This window comes from Arachis hypogaea, chromosome 1 (genome assembly GCF_003086295.3).
Source record: "Arachis hypogaea cultivar Tifrunner chromosome 1, arahy.Tifrunner.gnm2.J5K5, whole genome shotgun sequence".
Lineage (NCBI taxonomy): Eukaryota > Viridiplantae > Streptophyta > Magnoliopsida > Fabales > Fabaceae > Arachis > Arachis hypogaea.
In genome coordinates this window covers 27397646-27407556 of record NC_092036.1, presented here as the reverse complement: position 1 = coordinate 27407556, position 9911 = coordinate 27397646, and the positions used below count along the sequence as shown (strand labels likewise).

At 39.5% G+C, this 9911-nt stretch overlaps 1 non-coding gene across 1 annotated transcript; it reads left to right on the top strand.

The window, feature by feature from the left end:
* Window positions 1-8216: 8216 nt before the first annotated feature.
* LOC112712337 (small nucleolar RNA R71) lies at window positions 8217-8324 on the top strand. Its single transcript, XR_003157760.1, has one exon. It is a non-coding gene; the product is annotated as a small nucleolar RNA R71 (small nucleolar RNA).
* Window positions 8325-9911: the final 1587 nt, after the last annotated feature.

Sequence of the window (9911 nt, the reverse complement as noted above, 5' to 3'; positions counted from 1 at the left end):
ACCTTAAGAAAGTTGAGAGAAAACCTAACCTAAAACTACCTAAAAACTATCTAAAAATATGCTTAAGTGTATTGTGTAGTGTATGGTATGGTATATGGTTGCTAGCCCTTATATGCTCCAAGGCCATTAGAAATGGGCAAAAAAGCCTCCCAAATCGCGAGCCACGTGACTTTTTAATGAAGTCACGCGCTGGGACTAGTGCGTACACACAAATATGTGCATACACACACATGCTAATTTCCATTTGTGCGTACGCACACTTGGCTGTGTGCTTCTCCTTTATTTTCTTCATGTTTTCTCCCAGTTGCATGCTTCTCTTCCACACTTATCAAGTCATTCCTACCTATTACACCTAAAATCAATCATCAAAAACCTCAAGGCATCGAATGGTATGAAAGTAAAATAAAATTGATTAAAATAAGCACAAAAAATAGCATGTTTTTACAATTGGACATAATTTAGAGAGAAAACACAAAAGCATGCTATTTAGGTGAATAAATGTGGGTTTATATGATGAAATCCAGTCAATTCAATCCAAAATTTATCGTCAAATATGGATTCATCATCCACCTCATGTATAAAAAGATACGGTATTTTATCTTCGACAGGAAAACATAGAATACACAATACTAACTTAAGCATCGGAGTACTTTTTGCATGTACACTCCCTCTCCTCTCCCCCCCCCTCCTCCCCCTTTTTTTGTTCTATCTGCAACGTAATACACCTTCTAGACGAAAAACTCAGACCTTCAAACCATCAGTTCAAAATTAAGGAAAACAACTCAATACCAGCTACTGGGAACCGAGTTAATCCAGTTTTACTCACACAAAACATAATTTTTATATAAAGAGGTGTTTTGTCGATTTTTAGCAAATCGATGGTGGTTCGATATCTAGTGGTTTGGGAGCGAAACCTATTCCTCTTTGCAGGTATCAATTTTCTAAAAGTGCATCAAAGTGTCTTTGATTAGACGAGAAATGGGACTAAAATAAATTAAAATCTACAAGTCAAAAAAGGAAATGAAAAAATAAAGTTTTCGAAAAAGAAATATACTGAAAATGGAAAGGTTTGTGTTGAAATTGAAAGAAAGCAGTAAAATGCCTTCGACTGGGTCAAAGGGCTTTGACATGAAAATCTAAAATGCGGGAATGTAAATTGAACAATAAAGATAAAGAATACTTGAAAGATAAATTTACTTGAAAAATAAAGTTTACAGAAAGATAAATTGAAAGAATGAAAACATGGAAGGAACCCTACAAAAAAGTTACTCGATCGCAAACTCAGGAATTCCCTGGGATGTGAGTGTGCTTGAGTGTTTTTCTGAATTAAAGTTCCAACCTTTATTCCCTAAAACTTCCTAGTATTTATAATCTACTTTCGATAACTCATAATTAATTACAATTGATTACAAATTCACAGCCTTGAATGCATATTCCTTGGTAAGTGTTCCTCGAGTGATAAAAGCGTTTAACTTCTCCACTACCACAATGGCTCAATCCACTTATTCAAATAACTTATTCAATTACCTGATTCGAGTACGTCGTTCGATTGGACTTATTCGATTTAATAAAGGGCCTTGATATCGACTCCGTGCCAAGTACCTCCATCTAGTACTTGCGCATGTATCCTTTCGAAAACTGCTCAAGTCTTCGACCTTTTTGATACTTCGAACCAACCTGCCTTCATCAAAAATATTTTTTGATCTGCAAATTACCCCCTTAGATTAATGTGTTTGCTTTCAATAACGCTATTGGAAGATGAAACACTTAATCCAAATTCAAATTTCAATCCCTTAAATCAGTAATAACTACCATTTAACTCCCCATTAATGCTGATCCGCTTGACACGTTTCCCGAGACTTACGCTTTCTCTTTCCACCGATTCGCCTTCTTCACGAAGTTACCTCTTTTCGCATTTCTTCTGTAATAACGGCTACAATAACACTTTAAATTCATCATTTTCACATTTCTTCTGTAATAACGGCTACAATAACACATGCATGAATGCAAGAAGAACAGAAACATGCAATTGACACCAAACTTAATATGAGACACTAGACTCAAACAAGAAATTTTTGGATTTTATGATTTTGTAATTTTTTTGTGCTTTTTTCGAAAATTAAGTGGAAAAAGAAAATAAAGATATCAAAATTCTTAATGAGAAGTCCAGGAATCATGCAATGTTTAGTCTAAGACTCCGGTCCAGGAATTAGACATGGCTTCACAGCCAGCCAAGCTTTCAAAGAAAGCTTCGGTCCAAAACACTAGACATGGCCAAAGGCCAGCCAAGCCTTAGCAGATCACTGCTCCAACAGCAAGATTGATAGAAATCAACAAACTCTTGTGATGATAAGTTGAAACCTCGGTCCAATGAAATTAGACATGGCTTCACAGCCAGCCAGATTTCAACAGATCATCATGAAACTCTAGAATTCATTCTTAAGAACTCTGAAGAAAAAAATACCTAATCTAAGCAACAAGATGAACCGTCAGTTGTCCATACTCGAACAATCCCCGACAACGGCGCCAAAAACTTGGTATGCGAAATTGTGATCAATACTCTTCACAACACAAATAATCCCCGGTGATGAATCCAAAAACTTGGTGTTCATTACCATGGCATAAACACAACTTCGCACAACTAACCAGCAAGTGTACTGGGTCGTCCAAGTAATAAACCTTACGCGAGTAAGGGTCGATCCCACAGAGATTGTTGGTATGAAGCAAGCTATGGTCACCTTGTAAATCTTAGTTAGGCAGACTCAAATGGATATGAATGATGATATACGAATAAAACATAAAGATAAAGATAGAGATACTTATGTAATTCATTGGTAGGAATTTCAGATAAGCGTATGAAGATGCTTGTCCCTTCCGTCTCTCTGCTTTCCTACTGTCTTCATCCAATCCTTCTTACTCCTTTCTATGGCAAGCTTATGCAAGGGTTTCACCGTTGTCAGTGGCTACCTCCCATCCTCTCAGTGGAAATGTTCAACGCACCCTGTCACGGCACGGCTATCGATCTGTCGGTTCTCGATCAGGCCAGAATAGAATCCAGTGATTCTTTTGCGTCTGTCACTAACGCCCCGCCCTCAGGAGTTTGAAGCACGTCACAGTCATTCAGTCATTGAATCCTACTCAGAATACCACAGACAAGGTTAGACCTTCCGGATTCTCTTGAATGCCGCCATCAGTTCTAGCCTATACCACGAAGACTCTGATCTCACGGAATGGCTGGCTCGGTTGTCAGGCGAGCACTCGGTTGTTAGGCGATCAACCATGCATCGTGTATCAGGAATCCAAGAGATATTCACCCAATCGAAGGTAGAACGGAGGTGGTTGTCAGTCACACGTTCATAGGTGAGAATGATGATGAGTGTCACGGATCATCACATTCATCAAGTTGAAGAACAAGTGATATCTTAGAACAAGAACAAGCGGAATTGAATAGAAGAACAATAGTAATTGCATTAATACTCGAGGTACAGCAGAGCTCCACACCTTAATCTATGGTGTGTAGAAACTCCACCGTTGAAAATACATAAGAACAAGGTCTAGGCATGGCCGAATGGCCAGCCTCCCAAAGAGGGTTCAATCATAAAAACATGATCAAAAGCTCCGAATACAATAGTAAAAGGTCCTATATATAGAGAACTAGTAGCCTAGGGTGTACAGAGATGAGTAAATGACATAAAAATCCACTTCTGGGCCCACTTGGTGTGTGCTTGGGCTGAGCATTGAAGCATTTTCGTGTAGAGACTCTTCTTGGAGTTAAACGCCAGCTTTGGTGCCAGTTTGGGCGTTTAACTCCCATTCTTGTGACAGTTCCGGCGTTTAACGCTGGGAATTCTGAGGGTGACTTTGAACGCCGGTTTGGGCCATCAAATCCTGGGCAAAGTATGGACTATCATATATTGCTGGAAAGCCCAGGATGTCTACTTTCCAACGCCGTTGAGAGCGCGCCAAATGGGCTTCTGTAGCTCCAGAAAATCCGCTTTGAGTGCAGGGAGGTCAGAATCCAACAGCATCTGCAGTCCTTTTTAGTCTCTGAATCAGATTTTTGCTCAGGTCCCTCAATTTCAGCCAGAAAATACCTGAAATCACAGAAAAACACACAAACTCATAGTAAAGTCCATAAAAGTGAATTTTAACTAAAAACTAATAAAAATATAATAAAAACAATGCCAAAAAGTGTACAAATTATCCGCTCATCACAACACCAAACTTAAATTGTTGCTTGTCCCCAAGCAAATGAAATTCAAATAAGATAAAAAGAAGAGAATATACTATAGACTCCAAATTATCAATGAAACTTAGCTCCAATTAGATGAGCGGGACTCTTAGCTTTTTGCCTCTGAATAGTTTTGGCATCTCACTCTATCCTTTGAAATTCAGAATGATTGGCTTCTTTAGGAACTCAGAATCCAGATAGTGTCATTGATTCTCCTAGTTAAGTATGATGATTCTTGAACACAGCTACTTATTGAGTCTTGGCCGTGGCCCAAAGCACTCTGTCTTCCAGTATTACCACCGGATACATACATGCCACAGACACATAACTGGGTGAACCTTTTCAGATTGTGACTCAGCTTTGCTAGAGTCCCCAATTAGGGGTGTCCAGGGTTCTTAAGCACACTCTTTTTGCCTTGGATCACAACTTTATTTCTTTCTTTTTCTTTCTTTTTCTTTTTCTCCCTTTTTTTTCATTTTTTTTGAATTCACTGCTTTTTCTTGCTTCAAGAATCATTTTTATGATTTTTCAGATCCTCAGTAACATGTCTCCTTTTTCATCATTCTTTCAAGAGCCAACAATTTTAACATTCATGAACAACAAATTCAAAAGACATATGCACTGTTCAAGCATACATTCAGAAAACAAAAAGTATTGTCACCACATCAAACTAATTAAGCTAGTTTTAAAGATGAATTCGAAATCCTGTACTTCTTGTTCTTTTGTAATAAAAACAATTTTCATTTAAGAAAGGTGATGGATTCATAGGACATTCATAACTTTAAGGCATAGACACTAAGACACTAATGATCACAAGACACAAACATAGATAAACATAAGCATAAAATTTCAAAAAACAGAAAAATAAAGAACAAGGAAATTAAAGAACGGGTCCACCTTAGTGATGGCGGCTTGTTCTTCCTCTTGAAGGTCTTATGGAGTGCTTGAGCTCCTCAATGTCTCTTCCTTGTCTTTGTTGTTCCTCTCTCATGGTTCTTTGATCTTCTCTTATCTCATGGAGGAGGATGGAATGTTCTTGGTGCTCCACCCTTAGTTGTCCCATGTTGGACTCAATTCTCCTAGGGAGGTGTTGATTTGCTCCCAATAGTTTTGTGGAGGAAAGTGCATCCCTTGAGGCATCTCAGGGATTTTATGAGGAGGAATTTTCTCATGCTTGCTCCATCCTTTTCTTAGTGATGGGCTTGAGGTCATGCTTTCTCAGTTGAACCGGCTTCCCTCTTGAGTTTCTCTTCCATTGAGCGCCCTCTTCACAAATGTTTATGAGGACTTGGTCCAACCTTTGATCAAATTTGACCCTTTTTGAGTTTGAAAGGGATCTCGGGGATCACCTTCTTCAAGGCCACAACTTCATAGAAGTGGTCTTGATGCACCCTTGAGATGAATCTCTCCATCTCCCATGACTCGGAGGTGGAAGCTTTTGCCTTCCCTTTCCTCTTTCTAGAGGTTTCTCCGGCCCTGGATGCCATAAATGGTTATGGAAAAACAAAAAGCAATGCTTTTACCACACCAAACTTAAAAGGTTTGCTCGTCCTCGAGCAAAAGAAGAAAGAAGAGAGTAGAAGAAGAAGAAATGAAGGAGATGGAGGGGGCTTTGTGGTTCGGCCAAAAGGGGAAGAAGTAGTGTTTATGATGTATGGGTGGGTTTGGGAGGGAAAGTGGTTTGAATTTGAAGGGTGAAGTAGATGGGGTTTTATGAAGGATGGATGTGAGTGGTGAAGAGAAAGATGGGATTTGATAGGTGAAGGGTTTTTGGGGAAGAGGTGTTGAGGTGATTGGTGAATGGGTGAAGAAGAGAGAGAGTGGTGGGGTAGGTGGGGATCCTGTGGGGTCCATAGATCCTGAGGTGTCAAGGAAAAGTCATCCCTGCACCAAGTGGCAAGCAAAAATGCGTTTTGAGCCAATTCTGGCGTTAAACGCCGGGCTGGTGCCCATTTCTGGCGTTTAACGCAGAATGCTTGCCCTTTTCTGGCGTTTAACGCCAGTCTGGTGCCCCTTTCTGGCGTTAAACGCCCAGAATGGTGCCAGACTGGGCGTTAAACGCCCAACAGCTAGCCTTACTGGCGTTTAAACGCCAGCACGCTCTCCTCCAGGGTGTGCTGTTTTTCTTTCTGTTTTTCATTCTGTTTTTGCTTTTTCAATTGATTTTGTGACTTCTCATGATCATCAACCTACAAAAAAAAATAAAAGAAAAAATAGATAAAAACATAACATTGGGTTGCCTCCCAACAAGCGCTTCTTTAATGTCAGTAGCTTGACAGAGGACTCTCATGGAGCCTCACAGATACTCAGAGCAATGTTGGAACCTCCCAACACCAAACTTAGAGTTTGAATGTGGGGGTTCAACACCAAACTTAGAATTTGGTTGTGGCCTCCCAACACCAAACTTAGAGTTTGACTGTGGGGGCTCTGTTTGGCTCTGTTTTGAGAGAAGCTCTTCATGCTTCCTCTCCATGGTGACCGAGGGATATCCTTGAGTCTTAAACACCAAGGATTCTTCATTCACCTGAATGATCAACTCTCCTCTATCAACATCAATCACAGCCTTTGCTGTGGCTAGGAAGGGTCTGCCAAGGATGATGGGTTCATCCATGCACTTCCCAGTCTCTAGGACTATGAAATCAGCAGGGATGTAATGGTCTTCAACCTTTACCAAAACATCCTCTACAAGTCCATAAGCTTGTTTTCTTGAGTTGTCTTCCATCTCTAGTGAGATTTTTGCAGCTTGCATCTCAAAGATCCCTAGCTTCTCCATTACAGAGAGAGGCATGAGGTTTACACTTGACCCTAAGTCACACAAGGCCTTCTTGAAGGACACGGTGCCTATGGTACAAGGTAGTGAAAACTTCCCAGGATCCTGTCTCTTTTGAGGTAATTTCTGCCTAGACAAGTCATCCAGTTCTTTGGTGAGCAAAGGGGGTTCATCCTCCCAAGTCTCATTTCCAAATAACTTGTCATTTAGCTTCATGATTGCTCCAAGGTATTTAGCAACTTGCTCTTCAGTGACATACTCATCCTCTTCAGAGGAAGAATACTCATCAGAGCTCATGAATGGCAGAAGTAAGTCCAATGGAATCTCTATGGTCTCTTTTTGAGCCTCAGATTCCCATGGTTCCTCATTGGGGAACTCATTGGAGGCTAGTGAACGTCCATTGAGGTCTTCCTCAGTGGCGTTCACTGCCTCTTCCTCCTCTCCAAATTCGGCCATGTTGATGGCTTTGCACTCTCCTTTTGGATTTTCTTCTGTATTGCTTGGGAGAGTACTAGGAGGGAGTTCAGTAATTTTCTTGCTCAGCTGACCCACTTGTGCCTCCAAGTTTCTAATGGAGGACCTTGTTTCAGTCATGAAACTTTGAGTGGTTTTGATTAGATCAGAGACCATGGTTGCTAAGTCAGAGGCATTCTGCTTAGAACTCTCTGTCTGTTGCTGAGAAGATGATGGAAAAGGCTTGCTATTGCTAAACCTATTTCTTCCACCATTATTGTTGTTGAAACCTTGTTGAGGTCTCTGCTGATCCTTCCATGAGAAATTTGGATGATTTCTCCATGAAGAATTATAGGTGTTCCCATAGGGTTCTCCCATGTAATTCACCTCTTCCATTGAAGGGTTCTCAGGATCATAAGCTTCTTCCTCAAATGAAGCTTCTTTAGTACTGCTTGGTGCATTTTGCATTCCAGACAGACTTTGAGAAATCATATTGACTTGTTGAGTCAATATTTTATTCTGAGCCAGTATGGCATTCAGAGTGTCAATCTCAAGAACTCCTTTCTTCTGATTAGTCCCATTGTTCACAAGATTCCTTTCAGAAGTGTACATGAATTGGTTATTTGCAACCATTTCAGTCAGCTCTTGAGCTTCTGTAGGCGTCTTCTTCAGATGAAGAGATCCTCTAGCAGAGCTATCCAAAGACATCTTGGATAGTTCAGAGAGACCATCATAGAAAATACCTATGATGCTCCATTCAGAAAGCATATCAGAGGGACACTTTCTGATTAATTGTTTGTATCTTTCCCAAGCTTCATAGAGGGATTCTCCTTCCTTCTGTCTGAAGGTTTGGACTTCCACTCTAAGCTTACTCAATTTTTTGAGGTGGAAAGAACTTTGCCAAGAAGGCATTGACTAGCTTTTCCCAAGAGTTCAGGCTTTCTTTAGGTTGTGAGTCCAACCATATTCTAGCTCTGTCTCTTACAGCAAAAGGGAATAGCATAAGTCTGTAGACCTCAGGGTCAACCCCATTAGTCTTGACAGTGTCACAGATTTGCAAGAATTCAGCTAAGAACTGATGAGGATCTTCCAATGGAAGTCCATGGAACTTGCAATTCTGTTGCATTAGAGAAACTAATTGAGGCTTAAGCTCAAAGTTGTTTGCTCCAATGGCAGGGATAGAGATGCTTCTCCATAGAAGTCGGGAGTACGTGCAGTAAAGTCACCCAGCACCTTCCTTGCATTGTTGGCATTGTTGTTGTTTTCGGCTGCCATGTGTTCTTCTTCTTTGAAGAATTCGGTTAGGTCCTCTACAGAGAGTTGTGCCTTAGCTTCTCTTAGCTTTCGCTTTAAGGTCCTTTCAGGTTCAGGGTCAGCCTCAACAAGAATGCTTTTGTCCTTGCTCCTGCTCATAAGAAAGAGAAGAGAACAAGAAAATGTGGAATCCTCTATGTCACAGTATAGAGATTCCTTGAGGTGTCAGAGGAAAAGAAAAATAGAAGGCAGAAGTAGAAAATTCGAACTTATCAAAGAAGATGGAGTTTGAATTTTGCATTAAGGAATAGTGTTAGTCCATAAATAGAAGGATGTGAGAAGAGGGGAAGTAATTTTCGAAAATTTAAGTAAAAGATTTTGAAAACATTTTGAAAAACACTAATTAATTTTCGAAAACCATGGTTGAGAAAGAAGTAAAGTGAATTTTGAAAAAGATTTTGAAATTAGAAATCAAAAAGATTTGATTGAAAACTATTTTGAAAAAGATGTGGTTAAGAAGATATGATTGGTTTTTTTTTTTAAAAATGTGATTGAGAAGATATGATTTGAAAAAGATTTTAAAAACATTTGATTTTAAAAATTAATGACTTGGCTATCAAGAAAAGATATGATTCAAACATTAAACCTTTCTCAACAGAAAAGGCAACATACTTGAAATGTTGAATCAAATCATTAATTGATAGCAAGTATTTTTGAAAATGGAAAGAAATTGAATTTGAAAAAGATTTGATTGAAAAGATATGATTTGAAAAAGATTTGATTTTGAAAAGATTTTGAAAACCTGAAAATAAATTTGCATTGAAAACAAAATCTTCCCTCTTGTGCCATCCTGGCGTTAAACGCCCAGAATGGTGCACATTCTGGCGTTTAACGCCCAAAACTCTACCCTTTTGAGCGTTAAACGCCCAACCAGGCACCCTGGCTGGCGTTTAAACGCCAGTCTGTCCTTCTTCACTGGGCGTTTTGAACGCCCAGCATTTTCTATATAATTCTTCTGCTGTATGTTCTGAATCTTCAATTCTCTGTATTATTGACTTGAAAAGACACAAATTAAAAATATTTTTGGATTTTTAATAGTGAGGAATAATCAAAATGCACCTAAAATCAAATAATAATGCATGCAAGACACCAAACTTAGCAGTTTGTATACTACTGACACTAATGAGAATGCATATGAGACAC